General features: G+C 38.8%; 1 protein-coding gene across 4 annotated transcripts in view; it reads left to right on the plus strand.

Moving 5' to 3' along the window:
• Nucleotides 1-26,691, plus strand: part of PCDH15 (protocadherin related 15) — a 464,553-nt gene that overhangs the window by 41,923 nt on the left and 395,939 nt on the right. The window contains exon 1 of one of the 4 annotated variants that reach the window (XM_065671102.1): nt 240-508. The exons of the other annotated variants lie outside the window; for them this stretch is intronic. The gene's annotated coding sequence lies outside the window, so the exon portion shown is untranslated. Of the gene's footprint in view, nt 1-239; nt 509-26,691 lie in introns of those variants that run through there. 4 annotated transcript variants of the gene reach the window in all.

The raw sequence follows: 26,691 nt of genomic DNA on the forward strand, positions 1-26,691 counted from the left end.
GCATTGTGAATCTGTGCAGGCTCTTTTGTGAACGTGAGTTTCAATAAATGCTGTTTAAATGTAATGAAGACATGAGACAAATATTTTTTTCAAAACATGGTGCCACCTTATGTTCTAGCTGATCCCATCAGGCACCTTTATTTCGGGTAACATAGATTCACTAGCAGTACTGTTGTGCTGAGAAGGGCTTTAAAGAGATTACTCCTGTTCTGTCAAATGATCTCACAAAGAAGCGTAAGCTGCTGCGTTCCTCGCCGCTGAGAAGGCAGCAGGAGCCAATACAAAGCTGCGGGAAGGCTGATGGGACCTCGCACCGCCTGCCCGTGGCGCCCGGACTCGCACACTGCCGGGAGGCGCTCGGCGGCGTCGGGCACTGACTCGCCTGCGCGGCCGGCTGGGGCTGGGGCGCCGCGGAGCCGGGCAGCCCCAGCCTCGGGCGGGTGGAGCGGCTGCACTGCAGAACGGACGGTGGAGGGTGGTTGTGTGCCGCTTGGGCTGATGTGCGAAGGTATTTTCCTGTCCTTCCCGGTCCTTGGGTTGTTTCTGTGCCGGATGCGTGCCTAGGAATTGCTGTCGCTCTATGTTTTATAGTGTTTATTTTGGAAGTAGAGAGCAGCGAGCATTTACTGTGGTTATGTTATTACTCTGTGTATAGATCCGGGGGAGAAACTTGCTGCAGAAGCCAAAGCAGCAAACTTTGAACTACTAAGTCAAGCTGGGTTTTCTTCTTGGTGTTTTCTTTCCCTTAGAATTCAGTCAAGGCAAAATTCTCCCCAGAGCTAATAGTTTATTCATCTGTTTAGAAAAATTGGTCACTGTGAACCCCTCATTCCATTAGCTACAGAGTGGGAGGGAGCCAGTAAAAAAAACCTGTTTCTTTTTCAGTTAAGCAGGATGTCCTTCCTGAAACTGTGGTGTCTTTCACATCAGTGTGCTTTCTCTGCACTGAAATGGAAAAGATCTTAACGCTTTTTAATCTTTGTACTGGAATTTGATGTTTATTGTGAAGTATAGCTTCCACAACCACCTTTTTCATCCCCAGAGGAATTCTTATCCAGAGATGCACTCATAACAGGCTAACATGTCAAGCAGCAGCACTTTGACTAATTTTTTTGCAGTTTTTAAAGTTGAGGTTTAGTAAACTTAAGGGCTTGTACATGGCTAATGTGTCGATACAGAGCTAAACTCGGTGCAGTAGTAACTGTTCAGTTAGTACTTTCTCTTAGCTTCTCTTCACCCTCTTTTTCTCTTAGCAAAATAGGCTTTTTAAAAAAAGACAGCTTTTTTTTCTTTTGTTGTTCGTACCTTGAATATCCTTCATATCTAATGAAATCCTATTTCATAGCATTTTTTTTTTAATGCTTTTTTTGTGTGTTACTTTGGCTGTTTCATTTTATTTTAGTAATTACCGTTCTTGGATTTCTGTATTTTCCTTGCCTGGTGTTCATTGCAATGCTGCTAGCAATCTAAAGACACTGCTTTAGGTTAGAAAAAGGATAAATTTTAGTGATTACTGCATTCCATTTAATATGGAGAACTACAAACAAGTTTATTATACTTTACATGTAATTTGAAGACAAAAAGAATATGTGTTTGAGTATTTTACACAAGAAGGAAGTTTATATTTAAAGTGCTATGTTGTTACAAGGGGGTAACAGGCTCCTGTGTATGGTTAACTCTAGCTCTGCATTTCATTACTTCTTAGTCAGCTGATTGGTGGAACTGGTAAGCTAATAGTATAGGAGATGCGGTAAATAGTTAATGATTTTAATATTAATGTATTGTGGACTTTTACAGGACTGAGTCTTCCTTTAGAGAGTTCAAGACTTTGTGTATGAATTCTCAGTTACTCTTATCTGAATGTAACTGTTGCTTTTGGTTTTCTTTTCTTGGGGAGGCAGAAGAATAGTTAGCCAGGGGTTATTTGATGCATTTTATCGTTCAGTGTTAGTACTCGGGTTTCAGGAACGTAATCCACATGGCTTTGTAGTTACAACCCTATGAAATAAGAGTCCAATTTAATGAGAGGTCTGCTATGCTTAATGATGAAGTGCTCCTTTCTCAGCTGTTGTACTGAGCTGCTGAAACAAAAAAAGTTAGCCCCAGTTGGTGTGTTTCACACCTTATACCCTTGGAGAGTGAATATACGGACTGTAAAGAAGTTTGTGACTCAATATCTTCTTTATGGTTTTCTACTTGTGCTAAATCACTGGTTGGAATAATTGTATTGTCACCTTGTGTCATATTTGCTCAGGTGTAATAGCTTTGCCAGAAAGGCAGTCGCCTGTAAAATTGTGGTGCAAAGTTTTTAATGCTCTTTAGAAGGGTGGGGAGGCTTGATAGAGGCTTTTCTTCCCTTCAAAAGAACACCAAACAAACAGAAAAGCCTGCCAACAAGAAGTTATTTTTGGTTTGTTTTGGGTTGGTATTTTTTTCTATTTCTTTTAGTTTACTGATTTACTGGTGTATGGGATTCTCTGATGAGAACACCTTTTTTAGAACTAGTAGGTCTTTATGCTGCGGAAACAAATAATATGAAGCAAAGGAAATTTAAACTATAATGATTAAAAATGAAATTAACTGGCCATGCTGGATTTTGGTCTTTACTTGCTGTACAGCTAAATTGTTGTAAGGGTTGAAGGTATAAAGAGAGAGCTGATTTCTTGCATGCTGCAGGCTTTGCTTTGAGATGTCCAGTTTTAAGCTTCATTTCTACTTATTAACAGCACACACAATTTACTTTTTCATCCATGAATGCCCATTATTTGCAAACATGATTAAAAAAAAAACCCAACCAAAAAAACCCCACACAAACAAAAAAACCAACCAAAAAATAACCGCAGATTTTCACAAAGTGTAGACTTGTGAGAGACATTTGTGTAGTGTATTATTGATATTGAACTTTCAGGCCTAAAATGTGGTAACACTGACATCTGTAGCTGGTTTTAGCACTACTGGCTCTAAGTTCATAATTTTAAATATGAGTTAGGAGCTTTAGATTAGAAAAGACCATCTGCGTGTCCAGGTGTGTTTTTTGCTGTTGTTGCCTTAATGCCATACCATATCTGGCTTACTTATTGAGTCCCATAGGAAAACAAGAGTGCAGCTTGTTTTTTTTCTCTTCTGTCACTGGAGCTCCTAACACTCGGAACCTTCTCCTTATTTCCATAATCAATACAGTCTTTCCTCCTTCCTAGTGTCTTCACTATCTTTTTGATTACTTCTTTTACCTGACATCTTGTAACATGGTAATAAAAACTTTACATGGCATTCATTTTTACAGTTTAACAGAGTTTTGTTCAGTGTTACCATTGCCTTCTCCATTCCTAGTGGAAATATGTCTGTTCTGGTTTTAAGTAGCGTGTTTGTCTTTTTGTCCCTGAATCACATTCATGGTTTTTAATTATGTTGTAGTTAACTAAAACTCCCTAGCTCTCCTTCTTTGCAGTTTTTGCTGGGAAGTGCACAGCACACCAAGAAACTTCTTTGTACTCACTACGTATATGACCTTGAGTTGTGCCTTACTGAGTTTTTCCTGTTTCTTTACTTCAGTTCTTCAGAGCATCTAGTTATTTCTGTGTAATATCTGTGTTCTCTTTTCCAATATCTGTATCCCCGCTGTCCTATGTGTTAGCAACCTGTTCCTAATACTAGTGGCATTTACTAGATGAAATGTTCAATAAGATCAGTTCCAAGACTGATTTTTAAGACCCTCTGATAGTCACTTACGTTTTCAGGACTTCTGCTGGTGTCTCCCCTTGAACCAGATGCTTCACTACCTCTAAATTCCTTTACTAGTTGCAGCTTAACTGTTTCCCATGTGACACAGCTGACTACTCTGCTAAAATCCAGATTAATGAGATCTACAGCTTGTGGAGAACGTTATCTGATGAAGTAATCTCTTAGGTTAGTCTGTCACAAGCTTGCTTGTGTTAAACCCCTAATAAATTTGGTAATTTACATTTTCCAGTGCTTTCATGTCTTTAGAAGAAAATTTGAAGGGAAGCGTACTTGGTGTCTGTACCACTGAAGTAAGTTTTAGTGGCTTGGAGAAAGCTCTTATCTTTTAAGCATGAATAGTTTATTTCCTACTCTTTAATTGTACGCAGTATCCTAGTTAAAGGACTGTCTCAGTGATGTTCAATTTTGTGTACTGTTTATTTCTAAAGTCTCGCTTTGGCTGTTTAATGTCCCCTAAATCTTTTATTTCACTTTATGATTATTTCCTCTTTTGTACCCTTGTATATCTTAGGTTTTATTTTTTTATCTTCATCATTCAACCCCTCTTTCTCATACCATTGTAATCATTAGTGCCGTTACTAAAAACAAGCTAAAAAAATAACTCTTGTGCTTAGATTACCCTTCTTGCAGCATGGGAACCCACGTTCTTCTTTTCCTGATCCTTCCCTGCTTGGATCACCAATCAATCTTTATAAAGCTATGAAAATGGGGAAAAAAAAAATGCTGTGTTTAAATTTTGAGATCTGTTATGCCAGTTCTCACTAATTTTTCTTTTTTGACATTTTGTGGTGTCTGGTTTTAGGCTTTTTAAAAAAATTTTTTGTTGTTTTTTGGTTTTTTTGTTTGGTTTTTTTTTTTTTTTTTTGAACCCTTCTAATGTTTGAGGTAGTTAGGTGTGTATTCATACAGAATAAAATGGCAAGTCTTTCTTCTTGAAAGTCTTCCTCTTCTTCCTTCCTTCCTCGGAATAATGAAGGGTTTAATACCCGGGATTCAACAATTTCTTGCCCTCCTTGTTCAGATAGCCGAGCTCCTCAATTCAGTTGATTTTTCTAGTTAGTTCCCTTAATTTCTTCCTTTTTTTTTTCCCCAAAACCAAATGCCAATAATTAACTAAAAATCTATTTTCTTTTGTTCTTCCATTTTGTTTAATCAACTTATTACCATTCAAATCCAGTTCATTTTCTGTGAGTGAACTTTATCAAAATTGTGTATGAATTAAGCTTATTTCTTATACAGACAAAAGTTATCCACTGAATCAATCATGTGAGAATGTACAAATTACACTGTTATTAGCATTCTTTGCTCTTTGTATCTGGAAAATTAAATTTTCCTATAGTGGCACAGTTTCTATAAACTTCTTACTTCTCTTAAGAACACTACAGCAACCGATCTGTTGCTTTAAGGTTTATGGCATTATTGCAGTCAAATGCAATTTGACTGGATAAGCTCTTTCCAGGTTTTGATCAGTACCAATACTGAGGTTTAACATATGGTGCTTTTCTGGCTTTATATCTCTGTCTCACATAGAAAATCCTTCGGAGAGCATCTTTGCCCATGTCTGAAGAAATAATAAGATCATGTTAGCCGGTTGCACCAATGTTTCGTTACTCAGGTTGCTGGTGTTTGTATGCAGAGAGTTATTTTCTACTAGCAGCTTTTTGCACCCCAGGAGGACCAATCACAGTTAATGGAAGAACTTTGCTCCAAATGAGGCCAGACTTGTTAACAGCATCAGTGTTTCAACCCTGTCATTAACTATGGCTGCATCGCTTTGTTGTAATAAGCTGAATAATGAGTGGTTATTTCATCTAGAGACCACAATTGATATAGAAGTTGTTAGTATTGTCCTGATGGAGCGAAGGCATTCCTCACAGGGCATTCCATCAAATAGTGCTCATGCTATTTATTTTTCAATCTGTAGAAAAGATATATAAGATTTTATTTTCTCTAACATAAGCTGATCACAAATCCGATATACATCATACTGTTTTACAGTTTTGATGAGGTGATGCCAGAAAGGAAGCAGAAATAATCAAAACTGAAGCTTTTCCATTGCAATAATTCAAACGTGAAGCCTGTTGAAGGTTCAGATCTTTGCTTTAATGCTTCCAAGTGCCATGGTTTATCCATGCACTCTACTGTTGTGCTTGTAACTGAGAGACATATGATTTCTCTCTCTCTAGATATGTATGTAATATGTGTACATATGTATATAATAGCTACTGTCCAGTCTTCAGATATTCAGGATATATGCTTTAGTTGGTGTCTCTTTGCTCCAGTCCTTGTTTTGGTGGTGCCCTAATGTTTTAAACTAAGTTCCATTTCGCTGGGCAGACCTTCTCTTTCACTGAGTAGTAGCCACCAGCTAAATTGCCGGCAACTTCATGCACAGACAGATATTAACTGTTGGTTTGATGGAGAAATATCTGCAAGGTTTCAATACGGAAATTTACTATAGCATCTAGGCTTTTAAGAAGAAACCCTTTGTATCACAATATATAGAAATAATTGTAAGCTCTATTAAAGCAGGGAATGTCTCTTGAAATTTCATAGCAGTTTTTAATATCACACACACCTTTGGTAAAGTGAAACTGTCCTACGACATTTTCTACTGTAAATATTCAATCTTCTGAATAACTGTGGTGCTTTGGCTTTGATGCTGTGTAAGCTGGATCTGCTTTCTATGTGGCTGTTAAGATGCTACAACACCTTTTGCGTTTCCAAAAAATTGCTATTGCTCAGTAGTATCCTTCTTTCCCAGCATATCAACACACATTAGATTATAAATTAGGTAAATAATCTTATTATTTGTAATCACTTACACTTAGATCGTATAAGTGAGGAAAGAGTAGAGCAGGATTGTGACAATCAGATCACACGTGAGGATTTAGAGATTTAATTTCTGATGGTTAACTGGAACAAAAATGGTTTGGTACAGATTGCTTCTGAATGTACAGAGGCCAGGATGCTTCTAGGTTGCAGAACAATTTAGGTTCCTCAAGCAGCAGTTCCTGATCTGGCCACAGTCTGTAGGCTATGCACATTCACTGAATCCCAGCCATGGGTTTTTTGTCTTCTGGTAAAAAAGCTTGGGAGAGGGGTTTTACTGTTTTTACTACTCTTCTATTGTCATTGCAAAGTGCTTCCATAGTTTTGAGCTTTTGAGAGTGATAGTATACTGATCAAGTGATATGCTTGCTTGCACTGACATCTCTTTTTCACATCCAGTGGAGTTTGTGGGAGTTTGAGATGAAGTGCCTTGCTGTGCTTGTGAAAGTGAGATGTGAACGCCCTAGTCTGCTTCTGCTACACCATTAGAGTCTTGTTTAATTTGTATTGTCATGACCCATAAGTCCCATGCAGTGTTCGATTTGCTCTCTAAGTTGCTAAGGTGGGCCTTGGTGTTGCTTCTGCAAGTGAATGTTTATGCGGCACATGCTGCTTGAAATGCAGCCAGAAGTGTAGTATACTTGCTTCTCCCAAGCATACCTGTAAACAAGTACAAGAATATGTGCTTTCCTGTTAACCTTGACTCCTATTCTTTGTTTCTTGACAGTTCTGATTTACTTGGATGTTGAGCATACCATTATCAATGTTTACTACCTTTCTTAAAGGCAGGAAGCAGGAGAAGAGATTATGGTCCTGTAACTTGAAATTTAATAGCTTAGAACCTCCAAGGTTTCCCAGCATCTAGCATGCAAGGTAGAGTCCACACTGCAGTATCTGAGCCATGGTAGATGGTGGTTATTACTGTGCTGTTTCAGCTAATGAGTTGCACACTAGACATAGCTCAGGGCTGCTGCTAGTGCTTATAGAGCCCTACAGAGGAAAGAGGATTGATTGATCCAAGGCCTAGCACTGTTTTGGCCTTGGATCAACCTGAAAGACCCAAGAATGCAACACAAACCATCCTGTAGGTGGACTTGTTTTTTATCTTTTGGTTTAACTTCTTTCTTTTCTCCTACTTGTATTGACTTAGCGCCATGCAAAATACTTCCATGTAGTATACTTTGGAGATGTCTCTGTTCAGATAGCTTTAATCCCAGTTAAAAGATGCTTTACCCATTACATGAAATTCCTCTGATTTGTAAGTAGTTTTTAGACCCACTGTTAAGCCAGACAGAGTGTTGCATTAACTGGAATGCTGCCTGCCTGGTGTCTTTGCTGTTTTAAGAGCACTCCTAACTGATATTTGCACAGTGGGGTCTGTGACACTCCCTGCAAATGGGTGCTTTGTTCTCCATCCTGTGCCTTGAATAGTTGCTACAGTGACTATGTTACACTTGCATCGTCCCCCAGGACAGCCTCTGCAGCATGTCACAAGAGTTAGAGGTCTTCAACAGTGTCGTCTTGTACTGCAATAAGAGCTGGGGCAGCTGTGGCAATTTCTAGGCACCGAACGTACCTAAATGGTGTAAGAAGGCAGTAATAAGGCCCCTGTGGTGCATGCTTGCTTGTTTCCCGGTGAACCCCTCTAGTTCCTGTCGCTATTGCTCTTCTTCCTCTCTACTAACCTGAAAGTGGGAGAAAGCCCTCACATTCCTTTTTTCCCCGTGGTCTTTTCTTGTAAGGCTTATGAAGATAGCTACCTCTCAACAAATCTAAACCATCACCATGTTTGCTGTGAGCATGGGTATCAGCAGTGTCTACTGGTACTCCTTATTCTGAGGGACACTTGGAGCTACTTGTTCCCATCAAAGCTTTCTTCCTCTCCAGTTCGAAGAGCTATTGTCCCTAGTAGGGATGGTCACTCTTTAGAGTGGGATTGTTCTTGGTCATAGTGGGCAATGCATCCTAGGTGTGTTGTCAACCTCTGTTGGCACCCCTCCAGCAACAACACTATCTTTTTTAGATCCTGGTCTGGGGCTTAATAGCCTTGCTGAGTGGGACTGGCTTTACCCCTCCGGGTTGAGTGTAGATATTCATGTGGGATCACTGTGAGCTGTGGGGTCACAGTGAAAATAGCTTGGCCATACTGCCTTTAGCAGAGCTGAAGGGGAATTTCTGTGCCTTCAGCTCACTGGCACCTGAACCACCCCATGTGGGTGCAGGATTTATAGGGTTTTCTGAACCATGCTTTCAGTATCTCCTTGGAACTGCCTTCAGTATGCCCTGGGGAAGCTCCTGCCCTTGTTCCTGCCCTAGTTGCAGTCACACCTCTCCCAGACACTAGGTACCACGTTTGAACGTATTTCACAATATTACAGGCTGCAGCTGGAGAGCACTGAGTGCTTTCTGAGGGGCAGGTAGTGCCAGAGCGTCTACTGTGGCTTGTGCGCATGTATGTGAAGCTTGAGCATCATTGATAGCACAAGCAAGTGTCTAACTCTTGCTTTGCACGATTTGAAGTGGGTCTTGGATCAGAAGCTAGACTCTTGGTTTCTTTCTTAGGACAAGCATTTACATATAACCCCTGCAAAATGTAACTTAATTTCAGCAGACTTGTGGAAATGCAAATGAGTAAGTAGATGTAAGTAAGAAACAGTGCTGATATACAGTCTTTGGTTTCTAGTTTGTAGACATCTAGGGTGTCAGTAGATATGCACAGAAAATGAAACAAATCTGAGTGCCTGATGGAGGCAGTAAAGAAAGGTTTCTGTACTTGCTATCTCACAACACAACCTACATGATTGTTATGAAATGAACTGATAAGAGATATTACTTTTCCCACCATCATTAGGATGCAAGTATTTTCTGAATGTGCCAGATGTTTGGCTTTCATTATCTGGAAGCTTCTTTCATTTCATACCCTAGTGAAAGGGAAGCCTGAGCATGTCCAACAGAATTATAAACAGTTTCCTGTACGAACGAATAAAGCATCATAGTTAATGAACTACATCATGGTAATAGTAAGTCCAGCTAATGAATGCTTTCCCTGTTATTTTAGAGAGGTGGCCAAGTGACATTTTTCTAATTCTGGATCACTGAATCCGTATGGATTATTTGTCTGAGAAATGCTTCCTTCTATTTTAATATTTGGGAGGAGTTTATTCAATACCTTAAGTTTTACAATCAGATTTCTGAGTTATTCATAATACCCTTATATTCAAAGCTGACTAAGGGAATGTCCTCTAAGATGGTAGCAGTTTGAAAAAAAGTATCTTTGCTGACAGTTTTTGGCTGATTTTGTTGTTTGAGGTTTTTTGTTTGGTTTTTTTTTTTTTTTTTTTAATTTATTTATTCCGGAGAAATCCAGGGAACACTTTTTCAAAGCACTATAATTCCAACTCCAGTAACAGTTTCTGAAAGTGCTAGTTTGTGTAGAGGGAGAAGTTTCTGATCTGTAGATTGTAACAAGATAGTTAAGACTTGCATGTACAATACTGCTCTGCCAAAAGCAGTAGACTCTCTTTAGTTCATGTAATAAGGCAATCATTGTTACCTGAATATTCCCCAAATTCATTCTCATGCTACTGTACTGCTTGGGATATGAGTGTGTCTTTTCTTTCTAAGGAGTGAATGAATGTTTTTAGAGCATTGAAATGCACTTGGATAGATAATCACTGCACCAGATGGCACAGGTTTGTTCTTTCCAACGGCAGAAGAGGAAGGAACTTTTGTGTGGTATTCTCTCAAAATATCTTCTTCAGCCAGGCCAGCTGGATTTTCGAGGGGCTTTATCTGCAATTATTTAGCAGTTGATGCTTGTCGTAACTGATCTGGAAGTGATTTTTAGCGCAGCTCAAGTGTGGTTCATTTTTTTTTCCAATGATTTGGGCTGAGAACCTGTTGTAAAAAGCCTAGTAAAAGCTAATGGAAAGACCAGAGTCAATGGCTTCATGGTTCAAATGCAGGTTGTAACATGTGCACCTTTAGGGTTGTCCCATGATTGGTTTTCAGAATTAAACTATTCCTCTCTAGAGGTGAGAATATGTCTAAAGCCTCTTCCTGGTGCTAAAAGCAAGGAGATTATCATTCTAGTTACTCACATGAGCTTCATGACAGTGATAACATCTGAGGTATTACGTGTGTTAGCTGAGCAGGGTTCAATGCATTTTCAACAGCAGAAGGGGATAGCACTTCAAATGATCTTTAAAAGCATTTTCTCCCCCCATTTTGCCAGCACTGCTTTGTCTATGCTGTGCTTTACAGAGGAATTTTTCTTCCATGAGCAGGGAAATGCACTGATATTTATGTGTTAGTTCTACAGCAGAGGTTTATAAGGAATTGCCATGATCATATTGGCATCTGTGATTTCTCACTGTCCTCTTCTAATGGCGAAGGGAACTCAAAGATGGCAGATCCATCTCCGAAAGCAAACTCCAGGGGATCGGTATCCCCATTCCTTGCATCTTTTTGAAAGACTGGGTAGAATTGATGCAGCACTGCTCCATTTCTCCCTGAATAACTGGAGGGAATTAACAGTACTTTGAAACATAATGTGTAAATAAAATAAAATAAAATAAAATAAAATTATGAGGCCTCCAGCAGCATGGGTGTAGAAATCTTATCTGTGGCTGTCTCATAAGTCAGAGCTTCTGGAACTGTTCTGTGCAGAGTCCAGCTCAGCTCCTCAGTATCTCAGACTAGGTTCATTAGGCAATATGACATTTTACTGCAGTCTAGTGTTTTTTCATGATTTTGATGAGATTAGATATGAAACAGTGGATTGATGAAGATTACCTTGGTCTGTAGGTGACATTGCAAGTACCGGACATACTTATGCATTTCCCATGGTCTTGGTGTGCTTGCTTTCCAGAAGGTCTTTAGTTTCTGTTAGTTATGACGAAGTTTTGTCAAGAAGCTACAACTTGAGAAAAGGATCTGGTATGTTTTTGATTCATGTTTTCTGGGAGAGCTGTGCATGAAGAGAAGGGCAATAGTTATGAAAGGAATGGGAAGAATATGCAAAGATAGGTCGTGTTGGAGGACAAGGAGAATATAGAGAACGTTAGCAGGCAGAAAGAAAAGTAAAACCTATGAATAAACACAAAAGCAGGCTGGGCCAGGTAAATGCATTTTATCCCTCCACAAGAGTGTTGTGAGGAGAGCTGCAAAGTATTTGTATCTGTGTGGCTGTGGAAATTCCCACATTTGGCTATGTGGGAATTTCCCTCAGTTGGTATGATTTTGTTTCATAATCTGTTTTGAAAATTGCAGGAAAGACATAGGGTTCATGCTGTGTTATGGAGAAATACATGATCCTTTTAATGCAATTTCTTTGAATGTGTTGACTGTGTTAATATGATAAGTGGGAAGGAAATTCAGAGTTTAGTGTTTAATATGTTGAATATATGCTAAAGTATTTACTCTTGTCTGTGGGTAACTGAAAGAGGAGGGGTTTTTATGCTTAAGCAGGGTTGAAATACATCTAAGCTGTTGACCCAAATCAGCTGACTTTGCGTACTCTAGTGATCTCTAAGTATTAAAATATTTGATATATAACTTTTCAGAAATAGCAATTTTTTTTTTTCAAAATATGGCATTTTGACATAAATCTATATAAATATATATATTCACCCTGGCTGACATAAGAACCTACATAAAACATTTGGGTTCACTTATGCCTGAGGCAGCTTCTACTGGGAATTGGAAAAAGCGTAAAACTGTTCATTGTTGTACCTGTCTGTCTTGGAAAGTGTGATATACCTACTGCTTTTTCTGTCTGTTCAGTACCATGTGGTCACTGCTTCTTAGCTGGTCCTTCTATCAGTTTCTTCGTCTGGTGCATGGACCTCTTGCCCTGCTCTCTCTCTTGAGAAGAATTTGAAAACTCATGTGGTTTTGGGTTTTTTTTAGTGGAAGGGGAGCTGTATTACCAGTATTGGTTTTGTGTCACAGTTGCAAGCAAGAAATTAGTCATATTTTCTAGCAAGGGCATGGGAAAGAGAAGGGTTGTGTTCTGCATATTGGTACTAATAAGCCCTATAAAATTCCAGGAAAACTGTATATCTTGCAAAATGTTGGTTAAAGGAGGTAGCATAACATTTTTGCTCTCTGGAAAAGAATTTGTGAGCAATTATTGGCATTTCTTTAAAAAAAATGTTGCCCTTTTGCTCAGTTACTAGCATCAAAGTATCACTAAATAGGAAAAAAAAAAAAAGACATAAAAGTTTGAGAAGCCAACTAAATTTAAGAACAATACCCTAGCTTTCTTATACCAATGATAGTATTTAATGAGTAATTGTAGAGAAGGGATACAGAGGTTTTTGCTCAGATGTTTGACATTAACAGTGTGGAAGCATATATTATAATATTATTTAAAATTTTATTTTATAATATGCATCTTGAAATATAGGGGGGTTTCTAATTCTTGCAATCCTTTTACTGCATCTATTATGCTTCAGGGTTTTTTTAAGGTTTTAGAGATGGGGAAGAGGCTGAGTGTTTCATTTGTTTAAAAGATAGGTTTAAGAAAAGTGACTGGCCCCACGAGTGTTTCAAAGCTATTACACTACTGTGAATCATTTGACTTACTGTACTTGAGAGATAAGGCATTGCTCCCAAAGTAACTTTTTGTTATTGCAGCTATTGACGTTTTGTGTAACACAAACAAGCAAATTGAAGAATCACACTCATCCAGGGCAGATGTGACTGGGCATGTCTTATTTTTCCAGGAGTCCTGTGGTTTTCAGTACCACTAAATTAAGAAGTTGCTGAGTAACTACAGGTTGCTGATCCTAGATTTTCAATACGGACCTTCAATAGGAATAGCATCCTTCCCTTTGAAAACACGTTTTCTCAGTCTTTAATGGCATTAGGCATATGTTAATGGCTTCTATGTCCTAGCATACTATCTTTTCTTATCCGATCTCTGAGCAGTGCTAATATAACTTGTGGTATGATTCTTTCTCTTGCATCTCAGCTTTTTTGATACATTACTACTACTTCTTTTTTGGATTCTTAAGGATTTGTAACATGAAACTAAATACTCCATCCTTCAGAGGAACGCAAATGCTTCCTTGCTTATTGTTGATGGAGTTTGAGTTATGTGTCTGAAATTTCAACTGGAAGAATAAATTTTATACACATCTGCAATGTTTTTGTGGTGGTTTCATCACAGAACTTTCCTGATTGTTAAAGAAATAGACTAAAGTCACATACATGGATATTTACAAGGGGTGGTAGTGCCACAAAGTCCATAAATTGTACAGGCTGAAAGTATTTTTTTAAATATATTTTTAGTTATTTTCAGATTTTTTATTGAAATGATGCATATTCCGATGGTGGTTCCATAGAATATGTGCATGCATTGCCATGATTACGGTAGTGAAGTGCTTACTTTTTTTCTTCCTTCACTGCTTTCCTCCTCCAAAGCTGCTGAGGATGAGAACACTCCTACAGGCAGCCCAGAGGAGGATCCAGCATTTGTATTTCTGAGGAAGTGTCTGGGGAAGATGAGAATATTTGAGGTGGTAGGAGATGAGTGGAAACTGAAATCGGTCAAGGTGACAGTTAAGTGGATAGCTTTCATTTGTTGTTGTTCCCACAGTTGCTTGCTTGCTCCTTACTTAAATTAGCAAGACACGCTGATGAATGAGATGCAGCAAGGCAATATCTTCTTGAAGCAATAACCTGTAGCAGCAAGTCATGCTTTCAGCCTGACTGTGTGTGTGGGATGGGAAAACAGTGCTAGTTAGAAGTGGGGGTTGGAAAAGAAAGAGGGTTTTCTACATGCAAGGAAAATAAATCAGTGCTTTGCAAAACCCCCTTTTAAGGCAAGTTTAAAGTACTTTAATTGTATCCATGTGTTAAAAATGCACCTCCCATAGGCTGTTTAGCTTTGACTAACTGGTGTTTCTCAGTGGAAGAACGTTGCAGTTGAGCATTCTTTCTCTCTTTTATAGAGAAGACAAATGTGTACTCTTGCTGTAAATTACAAGCTTAATCAATCTGAGTATACGATTTATCTAATTACAATTGGAGATTATTAGGTTTTTAGGTAATCCTTTAAATTAGATCACTAATAATTTTATCTTACAGTTTGGTGATTCCTTTCAAATAGAATCTTGTTTTCCTGCCTAGAAAAATGAGGTGTTCTGTAATCTCGTGTCCTGCTTTCAGATACTCCCATTGCATTTTCATGCCCTGTGGCTTCTAAGAAACTTTGACATGTTTTTAAGGAAATATGTATTGTTGAAAGCACTATGTTCTTTATGTACCTGAAGTTACAGTGTAAATCCATATGGACATTCCCAAGTAGGTTTGTGACTCACAGTGGAAGAAGCAGGTTGTTAAATCCTTGTTACATACCTGTTAAGTTTCTACAGCAATCTGAGAGAAGCTCATTTAGAAATGCTTCTGTTCTTTAATGCTGTATTTTGTTCTTTCCTGTTCCATGTGGGTTTTGCTTTTGCATGAAAATCATGTTGGTGAACGTAATCTGCCCCTTCTAACCCTCTCCCCCAAGATGAAAATGAGAGAAGGGTACAGTAAGGGCAGCAACACTGATGCTACCTACCTCTTTATCTTGCCTTCCCCCCTCTTCCCTTTCTTCTACACAGCCCAAGTTCTCTCCCTGAGATGGTGTTAAGCCTAAAAAACCAGCTATTGCTTCCTATTGGGATTTCAGTGCTGTGTGCAGTTCATGCAATATACAGTAGACACCTATTTATAGCAAAGCTATTTTTCATGGCTTGCTTTGAGTGCAAATTGCACTTCCAATTAAGCACTGCGTATCTCCTGTACCATCTACCTGTGTTGCTGGTTCTGCCCCTCTGGAGTCTGCTGTAGTGGCCTGTTAGCTAGTCATACCTCTAGGTTTCTACATGTGAGTTGGCTACATTCATAGTAATGTAATATTTAAATTCCAGCATAAAAGCTCCTTCCTTTGGTTGCTTAATTCAAATTTGCATTTAGCATTTTTTTTTCTTTCAGGTTTGTATAGTTTTTTTTTTTTTTTTTTTTTTGTTGTGGGGTTTTGTCTTTATTTCAAAAAATGAGTGCTGCTTTAAGTGCAGTATATCACAGTTGCTAATCACATACCATGCCTGCAGTTGTGAATCCTCACACTGGGTAAAGATGCACTCATCTTCCCCCTAATTGTGATTAGTATTCAAATAGTAGCACAAGAAGCCATCATTCCTCCTGCTCTGCACACTCTCATGAAAGCAAGCTGGCTTCTTGTTTTCTCAGACAGTGGAGTTTGCATTTAAAAGGCCTTTTGAAATGAGAATGCTGTCAGATCTTTTACCCAACCTGTCGGTATCAAATGAAATGGTTTAATGTGTTCTGTTACTGGTTTGATTTGGGCTTTTGTTTTGTTTTTGTTGGGCTTTTTTGGTCAGGTGTTGATGCCGTATATGAAACAGGTATTTCAGTAAATCCTGTTTTGGCAGTGGTTTTTGTTGAAGATCTAGGGGAATGAAAGCATGTGTTTGGTTTTGGGTTTCTGAGACTACTGATCAGTTAAATACCTGCTAATTTTGGGCAGGATGTTCAATGATCACTTTTCAAGAGGGATGAACTTACTGTGAGGGATGACTGCATGTTCCTTGGAGTGTTTACCGTAGGTGATTGGTAAATTTTTTAAATTCTTTTATCCACAGGATCCCTTTGCAGCCTGTCATTAGTACAAGACTTGAAAAATTGGGTAAAGGAGATCAGCTCCCTTACCATTTGAGTTATTTCTAGCTACTGAGGGTGACACCAGCTGCAGTGCCCTGGGGATGTCTCTGGGGTCATTCACTGTTTTCTGTGCCTGGGGCTATTTTGGTTGTAATTCTCTGTGAAAACAAATTTGCAAAGCCTTGGGGCAGCTCCTGAAGTTAGGCAAGTAGTGAAGCTTCACCAGCTGTATTAGATGCAGTCTGGTGGCTCAATGTTGAGCTTCAGCTGCTGCTCAGCTATTTCCAGTTTGATTATTGGAGTCATTGCTGCAAAGCGCTTTGGAGCTGTGAGCCAAATCAATGTAGTGCTATTAATTTCACTCCTGATATTACCTTTTCAAACTATCAGGGTTTTTTTGACTGCATTCCTATATCATGACTAGTTGATGATCATATAAATTGTACCTCATAATCCATCATCTTCGAGACTGTCAAGAGTCTTCATCACAAAATGTCACCTTCAGTTTTTCTTGTCTGATCCGGCCTTAAGCCCCTGTTGATCATTGCCCAGTAGGTGGTGATGCAGTTGCATTTAGCAGTGGATTATTTGTCAGTATGCTAGGTTAATTGTAAGGTTTTTTAAAACCTTTCAAATTTTGGAGCATTTTTTAAACTACAGTCATTTAACAGGTTGTTATGATTCTTTCTAGGAAGGCTGTACCACGGGCAGGTTTAGTCTTTAGGGCAACATTGGCAATATTGCTTAATCAGGCTTAAACTTTTCTCATTCTTGACATATTGCATTTAATAATCCCATTAATTCTCAAAGGCTAGTAAGAAATTACAGGTTTTCAAGATTTATAGTTTTGGCATTTACAGTCTGCAAATCCTGTTTTGTAGTGTTGTATGTTTGGCAGAATTTTTAACCTCTGGAAAACTCAACACTTGTAACTCATGCACTGACAAATTCGAAATAAAACCCAAACTGCCTGGAGATTCTGGTAAGGACTCTTCTAGTGCTCTTCTCTGGTTTGTGAGCTTCTTAGGTCTACCAGCTACTTCTAAGCATTTCTAGTGTTTGATTACTCTGAAACACCGATAAAGCGAGTATCAATGTTTTCATGAGAGTCTAAAAGTTCCAGGAGCCTTTTTAGAGAAGAGACCTGATTCCGATGAAAACCTCAGCAGCAGATAGCTTAGAAAACTAGAAACTGCTGCATGGATATTATATAGGCGTATTTGGGAAATTCAGATAAATTTGCTTTGTACACTTTCCACTGGAATGAATGTACGAGCTTTGCTGGCAGAAGAATTCATCTGTTGAACTCTGGCAGTGTTTTCGAGCATGGATTAGGCCAGGAATACACAGGAGAGCCAAACAGGCAATATTTGGGCTTTTCTCTATAGTAATAGTAAACATGACTGAGGGGAAAGGTGAAGATTATTCCTTTAACCTTTTGCCACAGAGTGTCTGAGAGTGAAATAGGAGCCATATACAAAGATGTAATAAGGCTTCACTTCAAGCACTCAAAGATCCTGGACTTCATGTGGAAAGAAAAGAAAGATGGGGTGATGTGCTTATGAGTGAATTAATCTTGAAAATTTAAATGTTTCCTAAGACCAACAAGAGTTTAAAAGATGGCGGGGACAAGCCAGAGAGTGATTACAAAGGTAAAGTTGCCCTCCATGCCTTTTAATGCTGCTGAAGCAGCGTTAAAGTTTTTTGTCTCACAGACATCCCTCCATTTTCCAGACAGACAACTTCTTTTTGTCTCCTGATAATTGATTCTTTTGGTTCTTAATAAAATTTTCTTGGTCAGTTTCTGCAGGTTTACCTTTTTTTTTTTTTTTTTTTTTTTTTTTTAGAACTTGATAAGTTTATTAAAAAAATAAATAGAAAAAACAAAGAAAAACAAAATCCATCCTTCATACTACAAGCATAGTTACTTCTCAACCACCGTAAATCTAGAACCATTTGGATGTGTGCAGAAATTGTAAGTGCCTTGTAGCAAAGGTGATACTGAATCTCCAGTGGCTTCTAGGAAGGGACCGACCAGTGAATAAAATAAGCAAACCTGAAGTGGAGGTTTGTATCCCTTGGAAACAAACCTGCTAAGCCATGTGAGAAGATAGCAGCACCTATGATTTGAATACGGTCTAAATACCTGAAATGGGAAACAATATGCATCTGTGGCAGTTACACTCCCCCCGGCCCCTCCCTCCAAAAAACCAGCTCCCCTCATGTGTGGTGTGTAAGTCTCGATAGGGCTGCCTATTTAGCACTGAAAAGGGAGAAAAAACTCAGACATCTTCAACACTGAAAGAAAGCTTCTTAAAGCCAGAATCAGAAAATGGATAGAATTCCTGCAGCAGTAAGGAAATGTAATTTTTTTAATTTATTTTTTTATTTATTTTTTTTTTAACTCTGGAAGATTTTGTTTCAGATGAACTGGGAGGTTTGCTGAAGACTGTAGTGGGCAGGAGGGTAGAAAGAAGTGGTAGCATTTAAAAAGAGGGTTTTGGCTTTTGACTTTGTAGGTGTTCAAGGTCCTACACCTGGGTCGGAGCAATCCCAGGCACAGCTACAGGTTGGGCAGAGAAGAGATTCAGAGCAGCCCTGCAGAGAAGGACTTGGGGGTGTTGGTCGATGAGAAAATGAACATGAGCCGGCTTCAGTGTGCATGCGCAGCCCAGAAAGCCAACCGTATCCTGGGCTGCATCAAAAGGAGAGTGACCAGCAGGTCCAAGGAGGTGATCCTGCCCCTCTACTCTGCTCTTGTGAGACCTCACCTGGAGCATTGTGTGCAGTTCTGGTGTCCTCAACATAAAAAGGACATGGAACTGTTGGAACAAGTCCAGAGGAGGGCCACGAGGATGATCAGGGGACTGGAGCACCTCCCTTATGAAGACAGGCTGAGGAAGTTGGGGCTGTTGAGCCTGGAGAAGAAAAGGCTGCGTGGAGACCTCATAGCAGCCTTCCAGTATCTGAAGGGGGCCTATAGGGATGCTGGGGAGGGACTCTTCATTAGGGACTGTAGTGACAGGACAAGGGGTAACGGGTTCAAACTTAAACAGGGGAAGTTCAGATTGGATCTAAGGAGGAAATTCTTTCCTGTTAGGGTGGTGAGGCACTGGAATGGGTTGCCCAGGGAGGTTGTGAGTGCTCCATCCCTGGCAGTGTTCAAGGCCAGGTTGGATGAAGCCTTGTGTGGGATGGTTTAGTGTGAAGTGTCCCTGTCCATGGCAGGGGGGTTGGAACTAGATGATTTTGAGGTCCTTTCCAGCCCTAACTATTCTATGATTCTATGATATTGGGGAATGTGTTTTGTTTTTGTTTTTTTTTTTTTTAAGTGAAATTTGAAACACCCCTGTGTTTACCTGAGTTGGAATTGCTCAGAGTTTTTGGAATGTAGGTGTGCCATTATTTGCATATAGCCCTTGAGATCTGCTGTATTATTTGTTATTCCAGCATATAGTGGTCAGACTTTCATCTATAAATGTAAAGATGGTATCACAGCTCAGCTTAATTTGCATTTAGAATTTATAAACATTGCTTAAAGAACTGGTTAAAAAAATGAAAGGGAAACAGTGGTACCAATAAGAAATGTGTCAGTTGCTATTTTACTAGTTTCTGTAACAAAACCCTCTTAGAGCTTTTAATTTTTATATCTGTGATAGTGTTAACTGAATGTAATTTAGAAATGCCAAACCCTTCAGAAATAGTAGCATATACATGTCTGTGCAATCTGTATGTGTATAAATTGCCCAAAAGTATGGCAATGTAGTTCAGCAGGATAGTTCTCAAGTTTCCTCAAAGAACGCTATAGGAGACTGTTTAAAACATGTGCTTATTGAAGGAGAGAGTTGCAAGAATTTATGTAGGTAAGTAGGTGAGTCTTAGATAATATATGCATAAACTCACATCAGAATGTTTCCTGTAAGTAGAAAATGTTTCAAACCTGCAACTGTCAATAAGACTAGCAAGAGATGATAAAGTAATAGCAGAAAATTGATATATATACTTTGTCTAAAATACTGTATTACAGTTCTGAAGGAAATGCAGTCTGTTCAGTATAACATACACATATGTATATTTATAAACTTACCAAAATGTTGTGGTAAGAGCACAATGCTATGCCTGTAAGCAGAGTAGGTGATGGCATTGTTTGTTCCCAGCTTTGTCTGTGGTCCCTGGAAGGTTGTGGGCAGCTGAAGTTGGGCTGGGTTTTTGCATGACTACTTCATTTTGAAAGTGAAAAAATATTTGACAATTTTTACATTGTACAGTCCGCTGGTTTATCATCATCCACCAAAGGATTAATTTGTGGTCTAAGCAGACTCTCAATACACTGTATTGAGTAGTTGATAGACCTGGTTTTATCTTCAGGTGTCATAAATGTTAGCCTGAATATGCCATGCATGTAAAAAAACAAACCAATAAATTAATTCAGAAATAATATTCTTGTTGGGAACAGAGGTTTATTTTGCTCTTGAGAGCTTAAGTGTGGGTATGTTATTTTCAAACAATACCTGTATCTGTATTTTCTATTTTTGTGCTGTAGTTATTGCTTTGTTGTAGCTAAATTTTATCAGTCATACTAATAAGGAAAGAGTTTTGAAAAGGACATTAAATTTACTGAACAGTTGTTTGGCATCTTCTTTTATATTGTACTTCGAGGCATTGTTTTCCAGTTATCATGGGTTTGGTTTTTTTTTTTTTGTTTTTTTTTTTTTGCTTTTTACTTAGTATTTTTGCAGTAGCATCACTATTGTCAAAGTCAGCAGATGGGCAGCTTGATATATTTAACCCCTGGTCTCAAGTAGCTGTTTTTTTTACCATGCTAGTTTCATTTTATACTGCTCTTTAAAGACACAAACCCCAAACCCTTGATGGTCATTTCCTTCTGAGCATTTTTTAATACATATTGAAATGCGGTAGCTGGATTGAATGATATTGATAACAACATATTCTTAGATGTCCCCAAACGGTTGTCTTTCATCCTGTTCTGGAGACAAGGCAGAGTGCAGTCTGTGGCTGCAGAACTCCCTGGACCTCAAGTGTTGTTTTTTCACAGGGGCAAGGACACACCTGTAGCTGAAGAGCTGCTCTGCTGATCATTTCCTCAGCATGTGTGTGCTCTTGTCTCTTGTGTTTCTTCAGTGAGCTTCCTCATTGCCTAATATTTCCCCAGGTGTCTGTGTGTTTTACTCACATTTAATTGCTCCATTGCTTCCAGGCAGTAATTTTAGAACTGTAGGGTGCACCACAGCAGCAGAAGAGGTGGAAACTGGCTGGGCCAGACCTTCATTGAGGCAAGAGTGTGAAAGCAAGAGCTTAGGTCTCACCATGTCAACTTCAGGCAAACAGGGCAGAATGAAATGTGAAAACTGGAGGCATGTAGATGGGATGCGTGCATATGTTTGCCCCCTGCCCCTCAGCATTCTCAGAAAACTAAATAGTATTTTTGAGAGGTAACATAATTTGCCTTAAAAAAAACAAACTTAAGAAACAAAACAAATCCCCTTTCAAATACTGTTATTTTAACCAGTGGGCTGAGTTTTTTGTATTTACTAAGAATAATGCATTGTGAAAAGGAAATGCAATAGTTGTCTTGATCTTATTTTGCATAAACCTAATTGGATCTGCTAATTTAAATCTCATGCAACTAGGTTAAAGTAATAATAGTAATAGTCCAAACTGTCTATCAGTGCCAACTAGGATTTGTTGTTTGGATCTTCTTTCCTGTGAAAATAAGGTACTGCTCTAGAAAAGGCAGAACTAAAATACCATGGGTTTTTTTTTGCTGGTTGTTCCTTTTTTTTCCAGCCTACATCTTTGTGTTAGTTCACTTACCTTTTACCAAGGTTCTTGTGCTTCTGTGAGCTCCCAGATGTGCAGTTGCTTCCCGCCTTAGATCTCAGACTGCAGTTGCTTTATAAGTCTCATCCCATTACTGCCCTGGGTAATGTGGATCTGTCTTCCTTGATGCAAAACGCTTAAGGCCTTAAGGCTCTTGTGAACTTTCCCAGTAAGTTGACTTCTGTGAACGGGAGAAAAAGAGGATGGGAGGAAAAAGAATGAGCATTATTTTTCAGAAATGCCATCCCTTGAAAAAGCAGCTGTTCACCAATGTAGGAGTATGTACATTAACCTCAGACTAATCCAGATTCATTTACCATATTACATATATGTGACAAGAGGAACAATTTGTTGTTGTTTTGTTTTGGTTTTAGGCTTGTCTGATTTTGTTCACTGCTCAAAGGAAGGAGCAGACAGATGGTGAAGTCCAAACTTTTACTCATTTTCATTAAAGAAAATGTATAATCCACACTCCTAAGAGATGTTTCTTAGGAAGGGGGGTTGTTTTTTTCCTGTAGATAATACACTAATTAACCACTGATAATGCTTGGAGTGAGCAAGTACATAATATAAATATGGCAGCATAGGAGACCTTGGCCAGGAAGTGATTCTTTTTTCTGTTCATCAAAAGCACATCTTTTCTAGAAGGACAATAGTTCATGGATTGATTGTTGAAGGAGATAAGATCCGTTCCTCTTTTGTATCTCTGTTCTTAGCTTGTTGTGATAATACAAAGCAGATATGAGTATATACTTCACATTTAATTAGAGAACTCAACACATCAGATGCTTCATACATCATATTTTAGGTTAATGTGTTGTGATATATTACACATAGTGGTACTTGCAAATAAAGTGAGGGAGAATTCATGCTTTTGAAGCTCTTCTTTTTGTGAAAACTGAACTAATTTAAACATAAAAGTTTTAGAGCTATGATTATTTACTTAAAAGAGATCTTAAAATATGGTCTGTAATATGAACATCTAAAATCCACAGACATTTGCTGCCAAGAGAAAACTTGTTTTCTTTGAGTTTCACCAGTCAAAAATGAATAGTCTCACCTCTTGATGATTCTTACAATAGCAAAATGGAGAAATACAGAAGATGCATGGCAAGGGGGAAATGGTTGAACCTGGAGACTAAATGAAAGGGACTATCCTTTTACATGGTTTGTGTTTATGTCTGGTTCTTGGTACTATGTATGTGTACGTTTTCTTGCATTGCAGTTGAATTGCAGTTGGGCAGTGGAGAGTATTTCCATGTAGCTGCCCTAATGAGTGTTTACCTTAGTCAAGATACAAGAGCATCTATGACCTGAAAAATAGTGTCATTGTCACATCTTTGAAGTGCAAAATATACTGTTTACAATTAATATATACATGTAAGTTTTTGTGAGGCAGACAGGTTCCTGGCAACAAACACATATTAATTTCAGTTGGTTTAGTTTTCTTGATGCCTTTGGGTTTGATTTGGCATATTTGTGACAGTGTTTGGTTGTTTATATTCATAAACTGCTTAACTGGAAATGCTCTCATCCTGAATTACCTTGAAGGCCTTTAGCATTGTGTGATGGTGCTGTTTTCTCTGAAGTTGAGCTATCTTCCTGCTGTCCTCACTAGTTAATGCTCACAAGGAGAGTTGTCTTCCCTTTTTCTGATACTCCTCTTACTCAAGATTCTTGCACCTTGGTGAGAAATATACCCCTACTGTAGGAACCCAGATTTCAGGATACTTCTGCAGCAGTTTGTTTGATTTCTGTACCTGCAGGGCAAGGGAATTGAGATTGACCCACTTGAGTAGAAGGTTTGATGTAGAAAATTCTGTTTATTCCACAAGGTGACGAATTATGTGAATGATTGCAAAGCCACAAAAAACTAATTGAGAAAACACAACCTTATTATTTGCCTGGCATTCATCTCTTCTCTTGTACCTATCACTTTGGGTTTCTTAGTGTCATGGAAACCCAGAAAACAGCTTGTTTTCACTACAGAACCCTGGATATTCAGAATTGTTCCCTCTTTATAAAAAGAAACCTTTTGTTTGTTTGTTTTCAGTTTTGTTGTGTTTCTCCCCCACCCCACCCGCCTCTTTGAAGCATCCAACTTCTGAATTTATACTTAATATGACTGTTTTCTTTCTGTGTGTTCCTTCCCCCTTCTCCCCCCACCCCCAGTGTTGTGCTTTGAGATTCAGAATTAAAACACATGGGATGTTTTCCCTCTCTTAGGAGCTTGTTTGTATGTGTTTTGCTATTCTGTGTGTATTTGAGCAAAACTGGATCATAGTAACAGACATCTACAATTCATGTAACTGATCTAATGACATAGGCTGAACCAGTTTCCGCGAAAATGCTCCTGGACACACGTTTTGTGATGAAGTATCTGTAACTGTAGCCTGATGTGTGTATGAAGCAAATTTGTGCATGTTAATAGTTACTAAATGCACAATAACAGTGTATTAGCCGAAATATATAAAGAAAACTGTGGGTCTTCAGCAGTGGATTACAGCTGCTGAGAGGATATTTCCCCTTGCTTTTTTCTTTGTGTGTGTCAAAGGTTTGTATGGTTTTTTGTTTCCTGGATTTTTGGTTTTCCCCCGCTAGCATTCCTATCTTCCTGCAGTGTTCATGTTACTTTCTGGATTGGGCAACTCCTTCTTCAGCACCTTGTGTCTTCAGCTGCACCTTGGTGGCTCATGTGGGGCAAGGCAGAGGGTGGATGATATTTTGGTTCTTTATCTATTGCCTTGCAAATCAACAGAGTAGCCTATGGTTCTCTCCTGTTCTGTGCATTGCTCTTTGCTCCATTTTGTTTTAGCCAGTCGGAATGTAAGCTCTGTGTCTCCGAATGGAAAAGGAACGTTTGTGTTTCTTCAAAGCTCTGGTGGGAGACAAATAAACTAAGGGTACATTTTGACGACCTAAAGCTTTGATGCCAGAGGAAATTGTATCATCTTTCTATGGCTTCACTGTAGATCCCTGTGTAAAAGCACAACAGTAATTTTACTTTTAGCTTGCATTACAAGCTACTGCTTAAAATTGTGCATTGGTTTTCTACCCCTTACCTCTCCCACAAATCGACCTTAACCACATTATTTCTGTTGATTCCTGGACTATAATTACTGAAGAGTTGAATTCTAGTTGCCTTTACAGTCCCTCTTGGTAACATCTAATGGAAGTAGGGGGAGCCTAGCTTTTATGACTTGGAAGTGCAAAGTGGCTAGTTATAATCACTGATTGCCTGTAATTTGTCTGCTTGGGCCAGTTTCAAGCAGCTCTGGTGGCAATGTCTGAAGTATTTCAGGATTTGTTAAATGTCCTCCAGGTGAAGTATATTGTAAAATTCAAATAATTAGGAAGATTGAGTGGTTTAGTTGCAACCCTTGTTTGCCAAACTCCTCGTCAGTCTGTTGAGGTGAGGAAAAACTGGAAACTGGGCCATCTAAATTAGATGGTTTGTGCATATGAAAAGGGTAAAGAACCAGATGGAGCAGGCAAATTGCATGTTGGAAGCTCCGTCACTTTCACAGTTTTGTAGGTCTTATTTACAGTCTCTGAAGTTTAAAACAGAGATAAAATTATATTTTAACACTACAGCTTTAAAAATAAATGCTGTGCACTTGACACAATAAAATAAAAACAACAAAAAGACAAAGCGCCTCTGTACCCACTGCCTTGTGTTGAGGGGGTTTTGGCTCAGGCAGCATTTGTATAATGAAGTTACGTTGCCATCTCTGTATGTAGCAGCATGTAAACTGTGAGGGGGGCAGGGAATTGGAGCTGGGTTCTATTGCAGACTGAACCAAAATACCAAAATAAGAAGTGCAAACATATTTCCTGGACTTCGGTAAATTCTGTTGTGATGCTAGTACTTCTAATAAAGGCAAGATCTATTCAAAATAAATTAGTTTTATTTGGAAACAGTTTTTAGTGCTAAAGGGGCCTTTATTCTTGCAGCCAGTGTATAACAGAATATAATGCTTGAGAGTCAAAATTGTTAAAGTTCAAACTGTAAACAGGCTGTAAGTATTTTACTGAAAGTAATCAACCATTTAAATATATTAGCAAATGACGTTATAAATTTCCTGTCACTTTGAACTTGTTTTTAAAAGATTTCTAGTTAAGAATATCTCACCCTTGAATCACAGCTAGTTGGAGTTCCTGTCGGCATTGCGTAGGTACGTAAAACTGCCTATGTTATGCATGATGGGACCAAATGTTCTGTGAGGTATTAAAATGCGAGACTCATGGGAGAGGGCCCAGTGTAAAATAAACATTTGCTTATTGGCTTCTGCTGGGTTCAGGAAGGTGTTTCTGCTTGTTGTACCTGGAAGTATAGGATAAGGAAGTTGATTTAATGTCATGTGCTTGTTACTAGAGTTTTAATCCTAGTAGCAACAGGTGTTGGATTTTTTAAAATGATATCCTTTCAGGGTGGGGGTGGAGGTGTGTGGAGTATATTTTTATGAGGCGAAAAGAGATGAAGATGAGAAATTAAACTGGGGGTGGTGTGAGAGCCAGCAGTTGGCTGGGGCTGGGGAGCCAGGGGGTAAGTAGGGCCTGAAGGGCAGGGCCTTACCAACCAGTCTGTTCCAGTGCCCC

This window comes from Lathamus discolor, chromosome 3 (assembly GCF_037157495.1).
Source record: "Lathamus discolor isolate bLatDis1 chromosome 3, bLatDis1.hap1, whole genome shotgun sequence".
In the NCBI taxonomy this organism is placed as follows: Eukaryota; Metazoa; Chordata; class Aves; order Psittaciformes; family Psittacidae; genus Lathamus; species Lathamus discolor.